Source organism: Lissotriton helveticus, chromosome 3_1 (genome assembly GCF_964261635.1).
Source record: "Lissotriton helveticus chromosome 3_1, aLisHel1.1, whole genome shotgun sequence".
NCBI classification, from domain to species: Eukaryota; Metazoa; Chordata; class Amphibia; order Caudata; family Salamandridae; genus Lissotriton; species Lissotriton helveticus.
In genome coordinates this window covers 22,593,972-22,618,610 of record NC_136061.1, presented here as the reverse complement: position 1 = coordinate 22,618,610, position 24,639 = coordinate 22,593,972, and the positions used below count along the sequence as shown (strand labels likewise).

The following is a 24,639-nucleotide window of genomic DNA, read 5'->3' as shown; positions in this document are numbered from 1 at the left end:
AAGGGGCACATTCCTGCACAAAAACAATCAATTGTTGTGTTTTCATTGTACTCATGGAAAGAGGAACAAGCATTTGCAATGCTATAATAGGTCTCACATTTACCAGAGTTTGAGCTATTGGCACTGTAAATGCCAACAGCTTAAACTCTCACACATGCAAGACCAATGGCATTTCATGTACTTTTTTGTTGTTAAAGCCCCCATGCCACACCCATGACACACTTTCACGTGCATGAAGATGGCATCCCTTTCTTTAAAAAAGCAGTGTCTCACAAAAGGTGCATGGCCGCTATTAAAGTGAACCCGGGGCATGGTGGCTTTTACAAAAAAAAGCATCTGTTCGTCCCAAAACTTTTTTTTTGCAAAAGTCCCCATCCTGAGGTTACACTATAATAGCGGCAATGCACCTTTCCTTAGACAGGGCTCGTCTTAAGAAAGGGACACGGTCTTCATGCACGTGAAAGTGCGGCATGGGGGCTTTCACAATAAAAAAAATATTTACAATGCCAATAGCTCAAACTCGTTGCAAACAAGTGCCCAACATTGTCCCAGCTGCTTTGAAGGTGAAAGCATGCTTGGAATGTAAGGAAAGCATGTTGGGACTGCAGTAGGACAAAACCCATTAAAGAAAATAGTGCTTAAAGACGAATTAAAATATACTGTGCCGCAACAGTAAAATGGCCAGTCACCATGGGAGGTTTCAAATGAAGACAAGGCTGTACTAAGGAGGGACTAACAAGGCGAGTAAGGAATCAGAAGCCAGCATTTACAAAGGACAACAACACAACCAATGAAAAATATGGGTGGAGAGTGGACGGACCCAATCACCAGTCACCAGGGGGTGAGTGTTTGATTTGCTCAAACGCTCCGTCCATCATCCCCTTTTGTATCGCTTTGTTCGCCCTAAGTGTGGCAGGGTATGCTCAGACGTGAGTCCCTTGTTCACTTGGCCACTGGATTCAAGATAGCCTGGCTGATGAGGATTATGAATCCGAAACCGGTCCCAGGAAGCTTGTTTCCGGTCCAGGGAAGACATGGCTTGGCAGTTCGGGCTGGACTGTTCCCACGAGGCACAGGGTCAGACTGATTTGCATATAGCCATGTCTGAACTGGGGTGGTGGAGTGAGCTAAAGAATGGTGATGGGTTAAACCCAGATCAGTTGACTGGAGGTGAGTGTTTGATTTGTTCAAACGCTCCGTCCATCATCCCCTTTGGTATCGCTTGAAGTAATGTAAAGCAGCTTGCTTTACCTGTCTATAATCTCTTGAATGACCAAATGAAAGGAGAACCACACCAGGTATATATATAAAATATATGTATTTATTACTAAACACTCTCTACTAGTCTCTTTATGAGGCTAGAGGAAAAAGTACATAAGTTAGACTTAATAGCACACAGTAAATTAGCACAATATACGTTGAGCCCTCGGGGCGTACCAAACCATATATTAAGAAACTAGTATAAGAACCAAAACTTGACTAGACACATGGCCTAGAGCACGTAGAATCGCTGGGACCCCAAGGAACCACCCAAGGTAGTGACACAAGGGACCCACGGGGGGCATGTGCAGTGTGAGAACACAGCCGCAAGCTTCGTTAGCTTCGATTGGGAAAGTCACGGTTGGAAATCTAAAGATTAAATACACTTAGGAGAGGACTTTGAGCAAACCCCTTTAGACTTAAGGGGTTCTAGGGCCAACACCCACAGGAGCACCGGAGTACTCGTTACCTCAACCAGGGAGGCCAGGTGCATGGGTGTCTTTTGGTGTCGAGAATCGTCGTTGATTTCAATGGCGATCTGCTGCAAAGTGCTGCTGCCGTCGAAGTGGAAAGTGTCCGGTGTGATCCAAGCCTGGATCATAGATGTGAGGAACCTGAAAGCAGAGGGGACAGAGTCTGGGTCACTTGCCAGTGACCAGGAGCACGATAGACGAATGCCCACCGATGTCGGGTGATTTCAGGTTGAAGAGGAGAAGCTTGACTCTGCAGCCACGAGGACCAGGAGGTGTTGACAACAACCAGGATCTGGATTCAAGCTGTTCCACAAGGGATGTTGAGTGCTGCAGCGTCGGTGACCGGATTGGACCCAACAAGCCTTGGCAACAGCAACCCATGCAAAAAGTGAAGAAAGGCTTTGGTGCAGACCAGCAAGGTCTGAGGGACTCACCCTTTGGAGGAGAGTCAGGGCACATCTGGAGCAACCAGGGAACCCGATTGAAAGTTAAAGTTTCCTTCTCAGGGACTCGCCAGTCAACAGACCAGGGATTGCAAAGGTACCTCGAGTGAAAACACAAAGGGACGGCTCATGGAACACTCGTGGAGTGTAGGCCAGCAATGTTTTGTAGAAAAAGTGCTCGGGGTCTAGGCTACAAGTAACCCAATGCACAGCCTCAAAGATCGTCGAGAAGCTGCTGCACTTGCAAATGTGCACGGTGTCCAGGGGTTCCGGTTCCACGGTACTCACGAGGGCTGCGGGTCTCAGCTTTGATGGGGACTCAGGTCGTCCTTAGAGAAGTCTGGAAATCCACCTCTTGGGCTGCAATTACTTCGGAGTCCATTGGGAGCTTCGGAGATGCAGACCAGTCAGATGCGTCTTTGGTGCCTGTTTGAACAGGGAAGTAACTCCTTTACTCCAAGGGAGATTCTTCAGTCATCTAGTCGGGTAGATCATCAAAGTTCCAGGATATCTGTAGCAGAGTTTCGTCCCGGTCTAATCTAAAGTCCTGTAGTCAGGGGTTCCTTTCTTATACCCAAGGAAGGGGTTGGACTTGCTCTGGGGAACCACCTATGGGAGGGTCTGGAAAGAGGGGTGGCTAAACCCATTTCCTTTGTCCAGTTTCACGCCAGAGCAGGGACGGGTGGCCCCTGCAACTGGTTTGAACTGGGCTATGCACAAGGGCACCAAATGTGCCCCCAGTGCAGACTTCAAAGCACTCTCAGAGTGCACCCACCCAGCCCCAATACACTTAGGCCTGTCTGGGAGGTGGTCACACCTCCCTGTGACAGGAAGCCTATTGTCCAGGCCTTCCCTGTCAGAGTTTCGTCAAGCACTCAATATTAAAGGGGGGAACCCAATTAACCAACAGGCATCTGGGTGAACAATACAAAGATAATAAAGGTGATGCCTATGGAGCATTTACAAATATTTTATAGGAACAGATACCATTAATTATCTCTTCCACAATACAATTACTTTTGTAGAAAATGAATCATGAGTTTTTTACTCTCATTCGACTAACTTGCAATCCACCAAATTCAAAAAATCAACAAAGATCAAGACAATCTAAAAAGATCAAGTAGTTGGTTTATATACTTCATTTAATAAACCATGTATTTCTCAAAAGGTTGATTCTATTTTCTTTTTTTATGTTAATAGTCTATTTTTTACATATATATATATATATATATATATACACACAACTTCAACATATATATACACACATATATACAATATACAAACACATTTACTATGTACAAAAAAATATAAAGAATCCTTGAACCTTTTTTAGGGTTCTTTGCCTAAAATAGTATCAAAAAAGGATGTTTTACATTTTTACAAAAGAACATTCCTTATAACGAGGTCACCAAAACCAAATTCGAGGGAGCATCCAAAGGTATAATCCTTTTTTAACCTTTCCTTGTATTTGAGCTCCTCACAATATTATTTCATATGTTCAACAAAAATTCTTTTGTAAAGTGTCTTCCGAACAACAGTCGACGCGTTTCAGCCTTTCAACATCTTAGGCATCATCAGGACTTTGGGCAAACAAGGCTCTGCCGTCATATCTTGCATCCATCTGCAGTATCGATATTATGCTCTCCTATCCATCTCAGTTAGACCATTTGTCAACACCTCCCTCAGTAAGGTCGAAGTCCTCACTCTTCAAAGGTTCGGTCAAACCATTTGCATATGGCCATGTCTGAAGTGGTGCCCCTCCCTTAGAGACTCCTTCATTTGAGTGTCTCAAGTTTCTCAAACAGACATCATTTGGGGGTCACTGGGGCTTGCAGCTGAGACCCCTGGTGAACCCCTAGCAACTCCTGGCACTGCCTTTGAGACCCCGGCCTCAGAAATGGCAAAATCAGTGCCAACAAGACAGTGGCGGCTCATCATTATGGGCGTCAAGGCACCTTCCTCCTTGGTTTCTCTTAATAGTGAATAATAGTTGTCTAGTATTTATTATGGTAAGGAAGACTGGAGCATCAAAGTTGCTCACACTTGGTGCGCCAAGTGCAGACTCGGGAGAGGGCCCTGGTAGAGTCAATCAATCAATCAATCAATCAATCAATCATTTGTAAAGCGCACTATGTACCTGTGAGGGTCTCAAGGCGCTGGGGTGCTGCTACTGCTCGAACAGCCAGGTCTTGAGCATCCTCCTGAAGGTTAGCAGGTCTTGGGTCTGGTGTAGGCTGAGTGGGAGGGTGTTCCAGGTCTTGGCGGCGAGGTGGGAGAATGATCTGCCACCGGCGGTCGCTCTTCAGATGTGGGCGACGGTGACGAGGGAGTGGTCTGCGGAGCGGAGCTGGCGGTTCGGGGTGTAGAAGGTGAGTCGTTCGTTGAGGTACGTTGGTCCGGTGTTGTGTAGTGCCTTGTGAGCGTGGGTGAGGAGCTTGAAGGTGATCCTCTTGTTGACCGGGAGCCAGTGCAGGTCTCTCAGGTGGGGGGTGATGTGAGTCGATGGTGGTTCAAGGCCAGCCGGGGGGGGCACAGCCACCTCGGGGGCAGTGAACGGTGGAGCGGCTCTCTGAAGCAGGCAGCACTCGTTCTGCACTTCAAAGGGTGGGCATAGAGCCCCCTGTCGGTGGGTGCAGTGAGTCACTCCACCTGCCTGTGGGGGAATATCTGAGGGGCCCAAGAGAGACTTTCCCCCTTGCAGGGGTCGATTTATGGGGGGGCACACTGACCGTGAGCCACCTTTTCGTAGAACACAGCCGGTGTGCCTCCTCACAACCTCTTTACTCAGCGAGTATGAGTGTGAGTGAGTGTTTGTGAGTGTGTATACGGTGCTATGCTTGCGAGCCTGCCGTCTGCCCTGGCATACTGGTGGTAATTCTTGGCTCACAGCAGCACCCGCGGCAAAATGCTGGCACTGGCCTAACAGAGGCAGATCTTGGCATACTGGGCAACCATGGTAAATGCTGGTGCTGTCTGTAGACGGTGTCGGCATTAGACAGGCACCCCCATGTTAGAGTGTCTCAGTCACCCCTCTGTTGGAGTGTCTGTTTTGTTCTCTCAGCATAAGACAGGCACCTCTGCCCAAGTGTCCCCCAAATGTCTTCTCTGTATTAGACATGCACCCTGGGTTAGAGTGCCTCACGTGTCATCTCAGCATTAGACAGGCACCTCGTATTAGACTGTCTCAGGACAGTGTCTTCTCAGCATTAAACAGGCACCCCTGTGCTAGAGCGTTAGACAGGCACCCCTGTGCTAGAGCGTTAGACAGGCACCCCTGTGTTAGACCGTCTCAAGTCTCTTCTCAGCAATAGACAGGCACCCCTGTGTTAGACCGTCTCAAGTCTATTCTCAGCATTAGACAGGCACCCCTGTGTTAGAGCGTCTCAAGTCTCTTCTGAGCATTAGACAGGCACCCCTGTGTTAGAGCGTCTCAAGTCTATTCTCAGCAATAGACAGGCACCCCTGTGTTAGACCGTCTCAAGTCTATTCTCAGCATTAGACAGGCACCCCTGTGTTAGATTCTGTCATAGTAAGTGGTGTCAAGAGAGATGTAAATTGATCTCTCGGATTACAATGTGTGATCTTGGGCACGTCGCCGCGCCTCCCCGGTCTCAGCTCAGTCTGCGCCAAGCTGGGAATGTCAGTTACAGCGCTGGACGCTGAATACAAAAATAGATTGTTTTTAAACGAACAGAAAGACTTCCTCGCACTCAGATCTCAAACACTTTAGTGTTACAGATGTCGAAGAGGCCGTTTTTGTAAAGTCAACTTTAAATGTTTGCCGCAGACTTTGCTTCAGGGCGAACCGACCACACATGCCTTGTTTGTCGCCCATCAGCTCACCTCACTCCCCTGCACTCACTCACTCATTAGCGATACTCACCCCCCTGCAGTCTCTCACTCACGGCTTCCCAGCCTCACTCACCTGCGGTCTGACTGTCACTCACCGCCTCCAGACTCACTCACCTGCAGTCTGTCACTCACGGCCTCCCAGCCTCACTCACATGCAGTCTGTCACTCACGGCCTCCCAGCCTCACTCCCCTGCAGTCTGTCACTCACCTGCAGTCTGTCACTCATGGCCTCCCAGCCTCACTCCCCTGCAGTCTGTCACTCCCCTGCAGTCTGTCACTCACCTGCAGTCTGTCACTCACAGCCCCCCAGCCTCACTCCCCTGCGGTCTGTCACTCACCCCTCCCCTCGCTCCCCTGCAGTCTGTCCCTCACAGCCCCCCAGCCTCACTCCCCTGCAGTCTGTCACTCACGGCCTCCCAGCCTCACTCCCCTGCAGTCTGTCACTCACCCCTCCCCTCACTCCCCTGCAGTCTGTCACTCACGGCCTCCCAGCCTCACTCCCCTGCAGTCTGTCACTCACCTGCAGTCTGTCACTCGCCCCTCTCAGCCTCACTCACCTGCAGTCTGTCACTCACCCCTCCCAGCCTCACTCACCTGCAGTCCCTCTCGCCCGTCACTCCCGGTGTCCGTCTGTCTTTGGACTTCCCTCCTCCTGCTGGGCTCGGCACCCGTGTGTGCTGCGCTGTTGTGCACTGCCCTCTCCACAGCAACTGTTGCTAACAGCGCGTGGGCGACTGCTGAGCACACACACAAACCGCCCGCAGACAGACAGACAGACAGACACACAGTGCCTCTGCGCTGTACCCTCTGTCCACACACACACACACACACACACACAAACCGCCCGCAGACAGACAGACAGACACACAGTGCCTCTGCGCTGTACCCTGTGACCACACACACACACACACACACAAACCGCCCGCAGACAGACAGACATATAGTGCCTCTGCGCAGTACCCTCTGTCTACACACACACACAAACCGTCCGCAGACAGACAGACTGACATACAGTGCCTCTGTGCTGTCCCCCCACACACACAAACCGTCTGCAGACAGACAGACATACAGTACCTCTGTGCTGCCCCCCCACACACAAACCGTCCGCAGACAGACAGACAGACAGACATACAGTGCCTCTGTGCTGTTCCCCCACACACACAAACCGTCTGCAGACAGAAATACAGTGCCTCTGCGCAGTACCCTCTGTCTACACACAAACACACACATACAACCTCCACACACACACACAAAATGACCACAGACAGACATTCAGACACACACACGCTGCCTCTCTGCTGTCCCCTATGCCCACCCACACACAGTCCCCGGCCGCCTGTGAACAACACACTCTACAAACACACAACAGGGGGCCCTTACAGAAACCTCCCGTTATTAGACGCAGGGACTGGAGGAAATTCAGTCACGATGCCTTCAGTCAAGCCCTAGAACAGGACCCCCCAAAGCTTAGCGACAATTTGGTGGAGGCGTACAAGATGTATGAAGAATGGGTTCAAGGTGCGCTGGACAATGTAGCCCCGTGGACTCACAAACCCATGGCACGGAGCACGAAATCCGCTCCGTGGTTCACCGCTGAGCTACGCGCCGCAAAAACTAAATGTAAAACCTGGGAGCGTAGATGGAGAGTGGATTACGCCCCCTCACTACGCGAAGTCTATAAGAGCGAACTTAGAGTCTACCACAGCCAGATCAGGAAATCTAAAAGAGAGTACTATAACAACAGGATAGGCTGTGCAGAGAATACATCGAAAGAGCTCTTTATGATCCTGAAGGAACTCTCCGCCCCTCCCGCGAGTTCAGGGGAAGTCCCACCCACGACCGAGTCATGCAACGAGATCGCAGACTTCTTTATAGGGAAGGTAGAAAAGATCTATGCTTCGTTTCAGACTAATTCAGATGCTACTAATTTGCCCGACCCTAATTACGGTAATAAGGGCAGAAAAGAACTTAGGAAATTTGTGGTTCCCCAAACTGAGGAGTTTATCAACATCCTATCGGACATTCACTCGGGCTCTCCCCTAGATGCGGTACCAGCGAGAATTCTTCGTAGTCATCTTCCCCAGGTGGCGAAGCATATAGGCAATATGGCCTCGCTTTCCTTCTATGAATGTCTAGTTCCGGAGAGCTGGAAACTGGCCCAAGTCGTCCCAATAAAAAAGAAAGCCCACATAAGCATAGCGCAATTAGACAACCTAAGACCAATCTCCCTTCTCCCCTACTGTGCGAAGGTAGTAGAAAAACTGGCTAACCGACAGCTGGTAAGCTTCATGGAGGAAAACTTGCTCCTGCACACGTCTCAATCGGGTTTCAGAGCTAAACACTCGACTGAGACCGCCCTCCTCCTATCAACAGAATTGCTGCGGAGCAAGGCGGATGAAGGTCACACGGCCGCACTGGTCCTATTGGACTTAAGTGCGGCGTTTGACACCGTATCACATCCCGTACTACTGGACCGACTGAGTGAAAAGGGAATAACCGGACCTGCTCATGAGTGGCTGGGATCCTTTCTTAAGAACAGGAGATTTCAAGTGCATTGCCCACCATGCAAATCCAGTGTAAGGTGTCTCAGGCAAGGGGTTCTGTGGAAAAGTAAATTTTGCCATGTTATATGTGCCTACGTGTTCCCCATGTTATGTTATATGTGCATGATCGATATGCATGTATTCCCCTCTGATCGATTAAAGACGCAATTACAGTTGTGTCCATCTCTAGTATGCCAGTTTCCAGTTTTCGTAAAAACAACGAATATTAGGCCTATGTAAAGCTACGTTGCCACGTTTTTCAGTGTGCACGTTAATTCATTGAATTATCCCCGTTTCTAGGCCTCAAAAGGGCCCGGACTCAGATTCAGCTCCTGTCTCCTGAACCCTCTCCGAGGAGCGATACAGCCCCCACCTGTATCCCTGACCCTTCACTTACTTCATGCCTCGCAGTGCCCGGCCCGGCCTGGCTCTGCCTCCCAGTCTGCCAAGAGTATGTTATGTTTCTAGTTATCAGTCCAGCCCTCCTTCTCTGCATTCCTAAGCTACTGAATCGCATCAATAGTTTCCGTCATGGTCTAGCCTTTATGTCTCCATGTAAGAGAAATACTGTATTAATATTCATAGAATACTCCTCGCACACGCACTACATGTAGAATAATGCATGCCCCAGTCTTAGTGTCTGTTAGCCTTTGCCCTGATAACTTTTGGATTCTATCAACATGTTCTCTAAACACTAGATACTAGATAGGCTTTAGGTACATGTCGCTCTGACACTCCAGACTTTCGTCTCCTCTTCTAGCACAGAAGTCATAGCCCCCCAGTTCTCCCTAGTAACACTTCATTGTCAGTTTGCGCGCACCACTAGGTTAAAGGTCCCAGCTGCTCAGGTAGCCCCCTCCATGTTTCCGCCCCGTTTATGACATATTCTGTTACGTTTGCATCACATGTCTATGTATACGCCCTGTACACACCTCTTGTTACACCCACTTTATGCCTTATCTTTCGCGACTGCTACAAACTCCGCCTACTGCTACGCCTACTGTATTGAATACAATGTATTTGTTTAACTATAAATATTGTGCACTGTTATTAAAGTTTGCTAGCCATTCCCAGATCCTGCCCCGGCAGCTGCCGGGCCCTGCCATCCCATTCCCGTACAGGCTGTCCTGTTCCAGTCCTTTATGCTTAATTAAAGCCTGTCAACTCCAGCTACCTCGAATCTTGACTCTTATTTATTGAGCTATCTGTTTATATTGTATCCAGTCAAAAATAGAACCGGTAATTAATTATTTATTTAACACATAATGGCGCCCGAACAGGGACTTGCCCTTTCCCCACGCGCCGGAGAAGCCACGCAGGCCCCCTGATCCTCTGCAGCCGTGACGGAACCATACCGTGCACGTGCAGATATTTCTGCTTCAAGTATCCCTCAGGCCCACGGAGGAGACGGAGGTTGCGGTCCAGCATCCAGACGAGGCGGTGGAGGAACGCGGCGAGTCCCGACCAGAGCCCAAACCGAGAGTCCAAGGTCCGAGGTATCCGGAGGCCCACCTGTAACTGAAGTCCGAAGTTCGTCCGTCCGTCGTCGTAGCAGTCCAGTCCAGTCCGAGGCCTTCCGTTCTTGCTGCCCGGTGAGTACCGTTGCTGGGGTAGTATCTAGACAGGGTCAATTAATTTGTCTCTGGTCCGTGGGTTTGGGTACACAGATCCAACACGAAGTGTCCACCTAGGTGGATGCGGGTCCTGACGTGTCTCTTTATGAGACCGGTAAGTTTCGTACTGTTTTAGCAGTGCATCTAGTCATTCCAGTAAGATCTGTTCTGTTCTCGAGAAATTAATGTATTCAGTATTCCAGGTAGTATTTTGTCCGAACCGTTATTTTTAAATGTTATTTCATGTGTTTTCAATGTCGTGGTATGAGTGATTTGTTTTCTTAAAGTTATTATTGTGTTTATTGTGTATTGTATTGTTTCTAGACTCCAGTCTAGTCATGCCTCTGTTCTCTAAGTTACGTCAGTTAAAAACTAGAAAAGGTCTGCTCGAGGAAGCAGTTCCTGTCCCGCCTAGGGACAGTCCAGGTCATTTTATGTATCATAAACATGGCATAAGTGCCATATTATATCTAGATTTATGGGTAGAGTACACCAAGGAATTAGAAGAGAAATATAGATGGCCTGTATCAGGCACATGGGATGCCGAGTGCATCATGCGAGTAGAAGAAGTATTATGGAAAAAGAAATCAAGACAGTCCCAGAAAGATGCCATCGAGTTATGGCGCAAAGAATCTCATAAAAGAACAGAGAAAGAAATCAGAAAGTCAGAATTAAGTAGAGAATCCTCAGAAAGAGCCCAAGAAAGGGAATTAATCGAAATAGGTGAACGAGTAAAAGCCGAACAGTCAGACAGACAGAGAAATGCCCTCATTAAGGGTATGTATCCTCTTCTTGCCGAGGGCTTGCCAAAAGCAACCCCGGAAGCACCATGTAATTTTCCGCCGCCATTAGTTCCGATTAAGCTACGTCACAAACCGACCGCAGCTGATATTTTTCTCTCGTCCTATTTGGACGATACAGTCCCAGAATATGCAAATCCTGTTCCGCCAGCTCCCGTAAATAATGTAATTCCTGTTCCTCCAGCCACCGGGGCACCCGTTGCAGCACCTGTTACGGTACCCCCGGTCCAGCCCATAGTACAAGTTCCCGCTACATCGGTCACTCTGCCAGCACGAAGAGTATCAGTCGACGATTCCAGTTTAGGGGCCGCGGGGGGAGGTCCTCCTGGTACCCCGCCGCCACACAAACGTGTAACGTTAGTCGAGTTACATGAACGTGCGTTACAGCGTACGCCCAAATATCAGTCCGTTGCAGATATCAAACGAGCTCTTACAGAATGCCGTTATGATCCAGTCCCAGGCGATGATAATATGGTTATATATTCATTGCGTGTAAGACGGGTGACCGAATATTTGGACACCCTACCGAATATGAAAGAAGATCTAGACAGAATATATCGTTTCATCCGTACAGGAGACGATCCAGAAAGTATTGGCGAAATCATGTCTCTAAGGAAAGCTGAGACCCAGCTCATGCTATTAAAATTTCTAATTAATTGTTTAATAAGGGAACAAGATTGTCCGACTAAAGATCCGACCGAAATGAAAGTCCTGACAAGGTGGAGTGATAATATAGCCGAGGGTAGACACAAGACACTCAGTAGTATAGAGAGTATGTACAAGAAAATTCGTAAGGAAATAATAAGGTTACACGACAATCGTAAAGCAGCACAAGTAAGCGAAAAAGAAGACAACTCTTCTACTGAAGAGGTAGACGACGAGAATCCCACCAGAATAGCGTATGTAGGTAGAACTAGACTTCCCGACCGACATTCACGCCTAGAACACAAGAAAGTTTTTCCTCCTCCAGCACCAGAACAAGGTTCTCTCGAGCAAGTATTTCAAGCTACCGATCACATTCTGAAATCACGTATCGGTTATAGTGAACTTAGTACCATGCATGAACAAGAACTAGCCCGATCAGCAGTCCGATGGATTACTGATTCTACCACTTTTCCAGACGAAATAGTGGCACAAATGTTTCTGAAACTGCCCCCAGCCGAGCAGCGACTGGTGGGTACGTATATGATCCAGCACCTCATTACACTGTATGAGGGACAGCATTCTGATCCAGGTCCGTTACATGATGTTCTGAACAAGTTACTCCAGTATAAATGGAAAGGTTTAGGTACCGATTTAATTAGTGTCATTCTAGAACAGCGCCACAAATATAGAATGTTTCTGAATCCGCATTTTGTTCACGTCTCACCTCCAGAAAGTAAACCCTTTTACATAGATAGACAGCATCCGTTACGAGAAGTACACCCAGTTAGGACAGCGGGTGGCGATCTAGAACGAGTATTTGTTTACACTCCTATCACAAAGATGGAACTCTTAGAGATAAAGAAGTTAATTCCCTGTCACGACAAAGATCCAGCAGGGTTCCATCGAGAATTAAAAGACATGCTCCGTATGGGAGAGTACACGTATCCAGATATTATTAAAATGTTAAAGGTCCTGTTGCCCGCAGGGGTATATGAAAAACTCAAGGAAAAAGAATGGGAGGTGGGAGAGAAAAAGATTGATTGGACAGCTCTAGAAGCTGAAGATAAAATACGAGTACCAGGTACCGGTCTTGGGGAGAAATGTAAAGAATTGCCCGAGTTATTGATTCAAGTTTTGCCAAGATTATTAGCCACGAAAAAGGAAGATTGGGATGCAATCTCAGCTTGTAAACAGAAACAGGATGAAGATACTAGTGATTTTTATTCTAGATTCGAAAAATGTTTTATAATTAACAGTGGTTTGAAGACAGGTAGCGAGTCATACCCTCACCTTTTTGTTACTAAACTAGTCGAGAATTCAAGTCCACAAGTTAAAAATCGAGTTTTGAAAGTCGAAAGTACTTGGCAAGCTAATACCCCGTCACAAATGCTCCAGATGCTCCAGTATCACCAGAACAGAATCAGGGAAGAGCAAGAACACGAAAAGAGACGTATGAAAGACACGAAAATGAAGGTACTAGTTGCACAATCTGTTCCACAAGACAGTCAGAAGAGGGGTCCGAATCAAACCAGTCATCCTGCAGCTCCCGTTAAAGGGACATGCAATTATTGTAAACAGCCAGGTCATTTTATAAACGAGTGTGCAGTTCTGAAACACAACATAGCCACTGGTAAGACTAAAGAAAGACCACGTCCGCCTAGACAAGAACAAGTTTCACAGACTTCACCGTCATCACAGAATGCACAACAGACAGTTCCAGCACCGCAGCCTATCGCTGCAACACAGCATGTTACACAGCAAATGTACCAGTATGCCCAGACAGAGTATCCAGAGTATCAACAGTATTCATGAAACAGCCTAGAGAGGGAGGTAGGCTTGCCTCTCATCGAGATACCTGTAGATCAAGAGGGTCCCTATGTACACAGTCAAGTATTAGGGAAAGACAGAAAGTTTCTGATTGATACAGGGGCAAGTAGGACTACTATCAGTCATGACGAGGTTCCAGGGGCTCCGCTCTCAGGCTCTAGAAATGTTTCCCTTGGATTTTCAGGAAAGCCTATTGTAAACGAGATTTCAAAGCCAGTTACTCTAGAAGTTGGTCCATTGTCCCGAACTACTGATTTGTTACTTACGAAGTCATGTCCAGAAAATTTGTTAGGTATTAAAACATTGAAAGAATTAGGTGCAGTAATTTGCTGTTCCCCAGAAGGAATACGATTGTTCTTAAGGGACTTTAAAGGTCACTATGTATTACGCGATTTTGATCCAAGATTGTCCAATGTACCACAGCATTTATGGGCGCAAGGTCCAACTGATGTAGGTTTTATGCAAATCACACCCCATCGTGTGACTCTCAAGCAAGGTATAGTCTTGCCACGAATCAGACAGTACAGATTGCCACCTGAGGCTGTAGCAGCCTTATCCAAAATTATTGATGAGCTCATTGCTCAAGGAGTGGTCGTAGAAACTGACTCCAATGTATGTAATTCTCCTATCATTCCAGTCATGAAACGTACTGATCCAAATGCACCTCCAGTATATCGATTAGTGATTGACCTTCGAGAACTTAATAAATGTATCATACCCCAGTATCCAGTAGTCCCAGATATTTCATCCTTATTGACAGCTATTGATCCCGAAGCTACATTTTTTACTGTAATAGACCTCAAGAATGCATTTTTCAGTGTCCCCATTCATCCAGACAGCCAGTACCTTTTCGGATTCTGTTTAAATGGAAGGAGCTATAAATTCACACAAGCTCCTCAAGGTTTCACAGAAAGTCCTAGTATTTACAGTCAAGCACTTAAGAGACAACTAGACAACATTCACATGCCAACAGACACTGCCCTGCTCCAGTATGTCGATGATCTACTGATCACAGCCCGTTCTGAACGTGACTGCGAGCGAGCGTCACTTACAGTTCTGTATTTCCTAGCCGAGATGGGGCACAAGGTGTCCCCTTCGAAGCTTCAGTTCTGTGTCCAGCAAGTGATCTACTTAGGCCACTTACTGTCCAAGTGGGGTAGGCAGTTGACACCAGACCGTATCCAGTTAATAGCGAGTCTTCCACAGCCCAAGACACAGAAGGAGGTACGTGCTTTTATTGGCCTCACTTCTTATTGCAGACAATGGGTTCCTCAGTATGCATTTCTAGCCAAGCCACTGATACAGTTAACGACACAGGAGGCAGCCGTATCGACTGTCCTCCCTTGGACATCTGAACATACACTTAGTTTTAATGAATTAAAGAAAGCCTTATGCCAAGCACCTGTTCTAGCTACACCGAACTACAGTAAGCCTTTTACACTTTTTGTCACAGAACGTGATGGTACTGCATTATCTGTTCTCACACAAGATCAAGCAGGACAGTACAAACCTTGTGCTTATTTTTCGAGCACATTAGATCCAGTAGCCCAGGCTCTGCCTGCGTGCCTCAAGTCAGTTGCAGCCACAGCTCTAGCTATCAGACAAAGTGATTCCATAGTATTAGGACACTCCCTGACAGTACAAGTTCCACATTCCGTGGAAGTTCTTTTAAACCGAACACAGACTCAGCACTTGACCATTGCACGTTTAACAGGTTACGAACTGACACTGTTCCAGCCACACATAGAAATCAGACGCTGCAACGTTTTAAATCCTGCTACACTGTTACCGTCAGTTACTTCAAATCCTACCACGCATGACTGTGTGGAAGTCATTAACACTATGACCAAGCCAAGACAAGACCTGACAGACATTGCATTACCTAATCCCGACCTGACACTTTATGTGGATGGTTCATGTATGAGAACTAGTACAGGAGAACTAGTAGCCGCGTATGCAGTGACTACTGACACTGAAGTTATCGAAACACACCGTATTGACACCCTGTCTGCTCAAGCAGCAGAGCTAGTTGCTCTGACCCAAGCCTGCATACGTGCCAAGAACCTGAAAGTAAATATATACACAGATTCACGTTACGCATTCGGAGTTGTACACGACTTCGGAGTACTCTGGCAGGAGAGAGGTTTCATGACTTCTCATGGAACCAAGATTCAGCATGGTCTCCTCATTCAAGCTCTGTTAGATGCAATACATTTACCGACAGCTATCGCTATCATGAAGTGCAAAGCACATACGAAAGTTACTGACATCATTTCCCAAGGTAATGATCTAGCAGACCGAACAGCCAAGCTTACAGCTCAGACTCCAGACATTCCAGTTAACAAGACACAGACATGCATTCCAGAACAGACTACTTGTATGACAGTTAAGGACCCTACACAAGATGTCATAGACATACAGTTACATGCTACTCCTGAAGAAATCAAGAAATGGTCCGAACAAGGAGGGGTCCAGACAGATCAGGGATGGGTAACGAAGGGAAAAGCCACATGGTTTCTCCCCGACTCTATGGTTCAAGTCATTATTAATACCGCACATAGTCCAGCACATCTAGGAGAAAAAGCCATGTTAGACAGTATTCAGAACCTTTGGTTCAACAAGCACTTACGAGCTGCAGCCAAGCAGAAAGTCCGTACCTGTATGATATGTTGCCAGTTCAATCCAGGTAAAAGTGTCCCGGTGGAACAAGGTGGATTCCAACCTCCTGACCACCCTTTTGAAGTCCTCCAGATGGATTATATTCAGATGGAGCGATGTCGAGGTTTCAAGTATGTTCTTGTAGTTGTATGCGCTTTGTCCAGGTGGACAGAAGCATATCCAGTTCCAGATTACACAGCAGCGACCACTGCCAAGCAGTTGGTTCGTGAATTCTTCCCCCGTTATGGACTCCCTAGGGTCGTGTATTCTGATAACGGCCAGCCATTCTCATCTGAGCTTATGAAACATGTTTCCCTTTTGTTAGGGTACCAGTGGAAGTTCCATTGTGTGCGCCATCCAGAAGCAGCCGGTCTCGTAGAGAGACATAATCAGACCCTGAAAATACGTATTGCCAAGATATGTCAAGAGAAAGGTGTAGACTGGCTAGTTGCCCTGCCAGTTGCTTTATTCTTTATGCGCATGGTCGCACACTCCAGATCAGGTCTGTCCCCTTATGAGGTCGTATTCGGCCGCCCCCCAAACATGTGGGGTATGCCTAGACCCCGCAGTATTACAGATGTTTCCAGTAATATGTTGACAGATTACCTAGCTTCCTTGATGTCTGCCCTACACTCTTGTCGTTCACAGGTTGCCGCCGCATTTCCAGACAATACCGAAGTGAAACCACATGAGGTCATTCCAGGCGACCTCGTGTTGGTCCGGAATTTTGATCGTTCAAGTCCGCTGGAGCCTCGCTGGAAGGAGCCGAGACTAGTCCTTCTGACCACCCGTACGGCCGTGAAGTTGGAAGGCCGCAAGGGTTGGGTCCATCTGTCGCATGTCAAGAAATTTCATGGACTCCGTGATAAAACTTTTGCCAAGAACATTTCGAAGGACTGTTCCATCTCTAAAGACTGCCTGAAACCAGACTCTAAATCAGACATTGATTCAAATCCGGAACTGAAAGTTCCTCTGTTAGAGAAAACTCCGCAGCAGGAGTATAAGTTAAAACTCCGGTCTAGTAAAATAAGTCAGCCAGTTTAATTGTCTAAGTCCCCCTCGGGTGAAACGGTTAGACAGGTATCTGACATGTATGAGATAGACCCCCATAGTGAGAGAGTTAGTCAAAACTCTATACGATGTATCATTTTTCTAAGTTTTCTATTGTTTCTAAGTTTGATGGTTACCTGCACAAGTTATGCATTACATTTATGTTTTCCAATTTCTCATGTAAATAAGTTTTCTAATGCCACAGTAGAGCACACATTTAGTGATCTGCCTCCTCACGAGCTATCCTATCGTCTTGCTATGCGTAATAATACATTCATCAGAATGTTACACTATTCACACCAGACCAGCAATGCCACTAATTGTTGGGTGTGTGGTCGACTCCCCCCTTTCCAGACACCGAAGGGAGTTCTGCCACTCTTTCCTTATCCGTTTTCACATAATGGTTCGTGTGGAGCATGGTCCACGTTAACGTCATCTTCCAATGATATGTCCCTTCTGAATAGAACATGTTTTCCAGACAAGCAAGGTCTCCCCCATAGAACAGGGTTAGATCTAGAAAATGAAGTTTATAATTTAGGTAATTATTCTTCGAATTTTATGGTCCTGAATGTTCAGTCTGATACTACTCCAGACTTGCCTGCTATTTCAGTACTACCAGTCAAAGGCGAATTATGTGTCAGAAAGAATGGTTCCGCACATGTAGGACATAGTGATTGTACTACTACCGTCGAGTATAGTGACAGTGGGAAATCTATTTTCAAAGCCTCACGTCATTCTTATTTTGTTTGTGGTCAGACCGCATATGTTCGTCTGCCCCTCGATTGGGATGGAACATGTTTCATTGCCTTTCTACTGCCACCAGTTTTTCTAGCCCCATCTGATTATCACAGAAACACACATCTAGTACACGTCAGACCTAGAAGGGAGATCGAGTCCCCAATTGTCGATCAAACTGAAACTACTCTAGAACAGTATCAAGATTTCAATAAAGGTTTCTTCTTCTTTATAGGACCTATTCAGAATAGTAAGTTAATACGTAGACTAACCAGAACCCTTGAAGCAGTAGTGAATGAGACTACTTCTGCTCTAGGTAACTTAACTGAAGAGCAATCTGCTATGAGATTTGTCGTGCTCCAAAATCGTCTCGTTCTTGACGTCATACTGGCCGATAGAGGAGGAGCATGTAGAGTCATCGGATCTAGTTGCTGCATTTTCATTCCTAATAACGCGCCGTCTGTTTATTCAGCTATAACCAGACTTCATAAAATTGCCCATCAGTTACACCAGAATCCAGGCACCTGGACATGGTCCGGTTGGCTCTGGGATATCCTATCTGCCTGGGGATGGAAAGTATTGTCATTTCTAGGTATCGCAGTAATGATCATATTCAGTTGCTGCCTCTGTATACAATGTGGCCCTGCGATTTGCGGCATGTGCGCTACCTCTTGTATCCCTAGTCCTAAAACCCGTTCCAAGACAATTCGAGACGAGCAAATGATGCTGTATGAAATGATAGATGGTATCATGAATATAGATGTTTCCTGATGGAAACGTAGGGCACAAGGAGGGAATGTGGAAAAGTAAATTTTGCCATGTTATATGTGCCTACGTGTTCCCCATGTTATGTTATATGTGCATGATCGATATGCATGTATTCCCCTCTGATCGATTAAAGACGCAATTACAGTTGTGTCCATCTCTAGTATGCCAGTTTCCAGTTTTCGTAAAAACAACGAATATTAGGCCTATGTAAAGCTACGTTGCCACGTTTTTCAGTGTGCACGTTAATTCATTGAATTATCCCCGTTTCTAGGCCTCAAAAGGGCCCGGACTCAGATTCAGCTCCTGTCTCCTGAACCCTCTCCGAGGAGCGATACAGCCCCCACCTGTATCCCTGACCCTTCACTTACTTCATGCCTCGCAGTGCCCGGCCCGGCCTGGCTCTGCCTCCCAGTCTGCCAAGAGTATGTTATGTTTCTAGTTATCAGTCCAGCCCTCCTTCTCTGCATTCCTAAGCTACTGAATCGCATCAATAGTTTCCGTCATGGTCTAGCCTTTATGTCTCCATGTAAGAGAAATACTGTATTAATATTCATAGAATACTCCTCGCACACGCACTACATGTAGAATAATGCATGCCCCAGTCTTAGTGTCTGTTAGCCTTTGCCCTGATAACTTTTGGATTCTATCAACATGTTCTCTAAACACTAGATACTAGATAGGCTTTAGGTACATGTCGCTCTGACACTCCAGACTTTCGTCTCCTCTTCTAGCACAGAAGTCATAGCCCCCCAGTTCTCCCTAGTAACACTTCATTGTCAGTTTGCGCGCACCACTAGGTTAAAGGTCCCAGCTGCTCAGGTAGCCCCCTCCATGTTTCCGCCCCGTTTATGACATATTCTGTTACGTTTGCATCACATGTCTATGTATACGCCCTGTACACACCTCTTGTTACACCCACTTTATGCCTTATCTTTCGCGACTGCTACAAACTCCGCCTACTGCTACGCCTACTGTATTGAATACAATGTATTTGTTTAACTATAAATATTGTGCACTGTTATTAAAGTTTGCTAGCCATTCCCAGATCCTGCCCCGGCAGCTGCCGGGCCCTGCCATCCCATTCCCGTACAGGCTGTCCTGTTCCAGTCCTTTATGCTTAATTAAAGCCTGTCAACTCCAGCTACCTCGAATCTTGACTCTTATTTATTGAGCTATCTGTTTATATTGTATCCAGTCAAAAATAGAACCGGTAATTAATTATTTATTTACCACAGTTCCACAGGGCTCTATACTGAGCCTTACATTATTCAATCTGTACATGGAACCCCTTGCCAATCTGGTGGAGTCATATGGTGTGGCAATAGTCTCCTATGCAGATGATACACAACTGGTGATCAATCTGTCCCGTGATCCAGTTGTGGATGCTGAGAACTTCTCGGCTTGCCTTGTGGCACTTGACGGCTGGATGAAACAGAACTGTCTCCGCCTTAATGGTAACAAGACGGAAGTTCTTATTGTAGGTCCATGTCCTTCCATCTGGACCTCTGCCTGGTGGCCCACTGAACTGGGCTCTGTCCCGGTCCCAGCAGACACAGTTAAGAATCTTGGCTTTCTTCTGGACTCTAACCTAGCCTACACCAATCATGTGGGTAAGGTCGCGGGAAAATGCTTTGGACTCCTGAAGGTCCTAAGGAAAATCCTGGACCTATTGCCCCCTAGCTCCAGAAAAACTATGGTACACGCCTTGGTCACCTCCCAGTTGGATTATGGGAACTCCCTCCTATGTGGACTTAGTAAAAAGGGCCTAACACAGCTGCAACGCGTCCAGAACGCAGCTGCGAGGCTGGTCCTTAACCTCCCTAGGAGAGCCTCTGGTAAACATGCATTACGCTCCCTTCATTGGCTCCCAATAAAGGAAAGAATCAAATTTAAAACTATGTGCATCACCCACCGTATAGCTCACAAAAAAGCACCTCCATATCTTCAGGACTTGCTTCCAGTCTATCGCCCTGCACGTCCTTTGAGGTCGATGGGTAGCATGCTATTAGTGGTGCCTCGGATACATAGAGCAAGGATGGGAGGACGTTCATTCAGACACCATGCCAGCAACGACTGGAATAACCTACCCATCGAACTGAGGATGGAGCCGTCTGAAACCAGGTTCAGACAGAGGCTGAAAACCCATCTTTTCCCCATGATAAACTCAGCATAGTTCACCCGTGCCCCTGTGTTCACCCTCTGTGAGCTAAGCTGAAGAGATGTAGGTAGGGTCGTCAGCGCGGGGACGCACTGTTCTCTGTGCAACCAAGCGCTTAACAAATGTCATAAACTAAACTAAACTAAACACACACCTCCCGCAGACAAACAGTCACACCCTGCCTCTGCACTGCCCCTCTGTCCACACACACACCGTCCCCGGCCGCCGGTGAACTACACACTCCACTTATACTGAAACCTGCCATAGCCTCCTGTGCACTACTCCTCTCTCTACACACAGAACACAGCTGAGGCCGCCTCTGCACTACACACCTCTCTACAGACACACAAATACAATCAACAGCCTCCTGTGCACTACACACCTCTTCACACACAGAAAACAGCCACAACCACCTATGTACTACTACTCTCTACACACAAAGAAACACAACCACAGTTGCCTGTCTACTACTCCGCTCTACACACACACACAAAAGCACAACCACAGCCACCTGTGCACTACACATCTCTCCACAGAGATAAAAATACCAACCATAGCCTTCTTTGCACTACACACCACTTCACACACAGAAACTAGCCACAGTTGCCTGTTTACGACTCCCCTCTCCACATTCACAAAAACAGAACCACTGCCTCATGTGTACTACTTTTCTTTCCACACACACTGAAACACAACCACAGCCGCCTGTGTACTACTCTTCTCTCCACACACAGAAACCTGCCACAGGCACCCATGTACTACTTCTCTCCCCACATGTAGACAGCTGCCTGTCTACTACTAGGCCTGGGTGGTGAACTTTGCTCCGTTCATGGATTTTGCAGAGTTTTCTGCACTCCGCCCTCCGAACGGTAAGTTGCCGAGCGCGAGCTGCCGCTCAGGTAGAATTTCTACCCAAGCGCACTGCACTCTGCCACTCCTGGAACTTCGCAGAGTTTTTTTGTAACTCCGCGGAGTTCCGCCTAGTAAAACTCAGCGAACTACCCCCAGGCCTATCTACTACATGTCCTTCACACACACACAGACACAGAAACCAGCCACAGCTGCCTGTGTACTAAACACCCCTTCACATACACAAAAACCAGCCACAGCCGCCTGTGCACACTGCTAGGCCTTGATGTGAAACTCTCCCAGAATTCATTCCACTCCAAGCTCCGCATAGCGCGCGGAGTTCCGAACAACCCCGCTCCGCGAAGAGCAGCAGAGTTTTTTACTTGCTCGCCACCATTAAGCTGGGTTGCGTATGACTGCGACCGCTCGCATTGAGAAACCTTTCGTTCACGTTGAGGAAGTTGCTGCTTGAGTAGAACATCTACTTGAGCGGTTGAAAGACGCTGCGCCCTCTTGCGCTGCTCATGGTGCCGTTTGTGCTGAGTTCCCAGAGTGGGACAAACATTCGGCATAAAAAATATGTGCAAACTGTGCAATCTAACGCATTCTGCCACTTGCGGAACTCCACATAGCACGGCGGAGCTTTTGGTCATTTCATGGAGTTCCACGTAGCGGAACGCCACCCATGCTTACACACTGCACATTTCTCCACACACACAGGGCCCGGTTCACAGAACTAACTTAAGATAAAATCCTAAACTTACTACCATTTTGGTATTCACAGAAGGCACTTACTACTTCCGGTATTCACCGAAGTTAGGTGCCTAACTTTAGGACTCCTAAATGCCTTCTGTGAATACCGAAAGTCTTAAAGTTAGGATTTTTCTCAGTTTAGGAGTAGTAAAGTTAGGACTCCTAACTTCTGTGAATACGGAAATGAGTAAGTGCCTTCCGTGAATACCGAAATGGTAGTAAGTTTAGTTAGTTCTGGCCCACAGACACCAGCCACAGATGCTTGGACACACTTCACGTCTCTCCACACACATAGAAACCAGCCAGAGCTGCCTGTACACTACATCTTTATGCCTCTTCACAAACAGAAACCAGCCACAGCCGCCTGCACTACACGTCTCTTCACACACAGAAATCAGCCACGGATGCACGTGGACACTACACATCTCTCCACACACACACACAGAGAAACCATCTGTGTACTACACGTTTCTCCACACACAAACAAGCACAGCCACCTGTGTACTGTTCCTCTCTCCACACAATCCAATGGATCCTAATCTCGTGGGCACTGCCTGCTGGTGCCCTGCCCTCTGGACGCACCCACTTCTCATAAACACTCGCCCACATTCTGGGACCCTCTAAAAGAGGAAGTATTTATCAGGTTTCAAAAATGCTAATTATTTTATTCATGGTGTCACCAAATCAAATCATTGCAAATGGTTGTTTGTGACAAAGCGAGACATCCCACGAGTGAAGTGTGATCACCGTGGGTGTTCTTAACGTCATCAGATACACTGACAGTCCAAATAGCCGCTGAGCGACCATGTGTCATGCATGTATCCGCAGTGCCGGCAGTGCCCCCCAGCACCCTCTTCCCATGCAGAGCCTTGCAAGGTTCACCAGTGCAATGTCTATCACATGCTTTCCTAGGGTAGTGCCCCCCCGTCCCCCTGAACCATGCGTCTCTGTATCTAGCACTCGGGGTGGGGGTGTAGGTGGAGGGGGGGCGACAAACAGGGGACCAGAACTGGTGTGGATATGAAGGGTTTGTGGAAGTGGGCCACCGTCACTCTCTCTCTCTATTTTACACTCTTCTTTCCTGTTTCATTCCTTCCCTGCGCCTTTCCTCCTCTCAATTCTACTTTCATTCCCAACTTCCCAAGTTTGTTCCTTCCTCTTCCCCCATATCCCTCACCCTTGGACACTTTTCCATTTTGCTTGCCTTCATTTCCCTTCCTTCTCTTCTTGGGTAAATGTTGTCTCCTCTTTTCCTGCACTCCTTCCCTTCCTCTTACACCAAAGATTTCACGTTATATCAAGTGAGCTGTAACCTGGGTTGTAGTTTTTCCTCCTCTGCAGTATAAACCACAAGGGCCAGAATTAGAAAGAAGCTGGCATCAATTTATTTGCCTACATTTTTAGGTCTCGGCTAGACGGTGCTTGTGCTGTCTCCTTGAGACATGTTGTATATACTTGGTGGGCTTCAGCCTGCCCATAGGCTTCCCTGCTGGCTCCATTGTTGATCTACTATCGTTTCTCCACATTTGTCAATGGTATGCATTTGTCATTTCTCTTCCTGTGTTTAGCCTTTCCCAGGAGCAGGGCCCTAGTACTATATCAATTAACTTGTTAGCGGCTGTTTTAGCAATGACTTTTTTTAAATTGAAAATCAGCTCACACGAGCACGTGTTTTTCACTGGCTCTGAGCTGCATAAACATTCCTGTAAATTCTCCTCAGTGGCGCACTTTCCTTGCCCCGGCATTGCTGCAGTGCTGAAGGTGTTGGCGTTTGGAGCGCGGCTTGGCTGCCGATCGGCTGATAACCTGTGCTGTTAACTTGTGCTGTCCCCCCCCCCCGGCCGAAGCGGCCCGGTGGTTCCAGCGATCTTGCACCGGGTGCGGCTTGCGGGCGCGGTGTGGCGTGATGTGTGGACTGCGCTCTGCAACCGGGCTGGGCTGAGCACGGGGTTGCGCAGCAGGGAGGCTCCGCTCTGTCCTGTTCTGCCTGCCTGCTGAGCCTGCAGGTGCGGGCAGGTGACTCAAGTAGCGGCATGTGGGGCGCGGACAACACAGGGGCCACGAATCGGCGGGTTGGCCCCTGATATCAATGACCCACCGAGATCAATCGAGCCACACACCTGATCACATGCCGGCCCAGCCTACACCGTGTAATTCGTGGTGCCCAGCAAAAAAACCCTACCAATGCCTCCTTCGCCCCGCTACTTTGCTG

General features: G+C 47.5%; 1 protein-coding gene across 1 annotated transcript in view; it reads right to left on the bottom strand.

Annotated features, from left to right (window-relative positions):
- LOC144824378 (uncharacterized) overlaps positions 1–6,723 on the bottom strand; it is a 43,501-nt gene extending 36,778 nt beyond the window's left edge. Inside the window, exon 1 of the mRNA XM_078683490.1 lies at positions 6,623–6,723. The gene's annotated coding sequence lies outside the window, so the exon portion shown is untranslated. The remainder of the gene's footprint in view (positions 1–6,622) is intronic.
- Positions 6,724–24,639: the final 17,916 nt, after the last annotated feature.